Source organism: Pseudorca crassidens, chromosome 2, assembly GCF_039906515.1.
Source record: "Pseudorca crassidens isolate mPseCra1 chromosome 2, mPseCra1.hap1, whole genome shotgun sequence".
In the NCBI taxonomy this organism is placed as follows: domain Eukaryota; kingdom Metazoa; phylum Chordata; class Mammalia; order Artiodactyla; family Delphinidae; genus Pseudorca; species Pseudorca crassidens.
This window is the reverse complement of record NC_090297.1, coordinates 114,892,637-114,893,454: the sequence shown is the minus strand read 5'-3', so window position 1 is coordinate 114,893,454 and position 818 is coordinate 114,892,637. Positions and strand designations below refer to the sequence as shown.

The 818-nt window shown below is 39.2% G+C and overlaps 1 pseudogene; it reads left to right on the top strand.

The window, feature by feature from the left end:
* Positions 1-216: 216 nt before the first annotated feature.
* Positions 217-416, top strand: LOC137211487 (ATP synthase subunit ATP5MJ, mitochondrial pseudogene; annotated as a pseudogene).
* Positions 417-818: the final 402 nt, after the last annotated feature.

Below are 818 nucleotides of genomic sequence, written 5' to 3'. Positions count from 1 at the left end.
TTATGAGAAACTTTGTGTAAATCACTTCAACCACTTACATGAAGTTGATAAAGTCTTTCAAAGTCACAGATGATCAAATCTGACCCAAGAAAAAATAGAAAATATGAGTGGTCCTGCTTTCCCAGCAGGCCCCATGCAGTGCCTGTGCACTCAGTGACCTTTCCAAGTTGTCTGTTGTGAGTTAGGGTGGCCTGAGATGCTGATCCTGGGCCCGAGATGCTTCAAAGCCTTATTAAGAACGTTTGGATCCCCATGATGCCCTACTATACCCAAGTTTACCAGGAGATTTGGGTAGGAATGGGGTTGATGGGCTTCATCTTTTATAAAATCAGGAGTGCTGATGAAAGAAGTAAAGCCTTGAAAGCTTCTGGTCCTGTGCCTGCTCATGGTCATCATTAACCAGCTTTCTTTGAATGGGATGTTGTCTATGTTGTAGGCAGGTCACAAACATGGGGCATCATGTTGACTTGTAGCAGTGCTGATGCCCTTGTGCATGAATAAATGTACCTGTGAGACCCACAAAAAGAAAAGAAAAGAAAAGAAATATGAGTGGTCCTATTTTTATTAAATAAATTAAATTAAATTTGATTCTCCCACAAAGAATACTCCAGGCTTCAATGGCATCACTGGTAAATTCTATCAAAGATTTACAGAACTTGTACAAATTCTTCACAAACTTCCAGATTAGGGAGGAAGTGAGAGTGTTTTTCACTTTATGAGGCCAACTTCATTCAAATTCAAAACCAGACGGTCTTTACACATAACACACATAAAAAGGTAATGAAAGAAAAATATCCCTCATAAACATACTTGCAAAA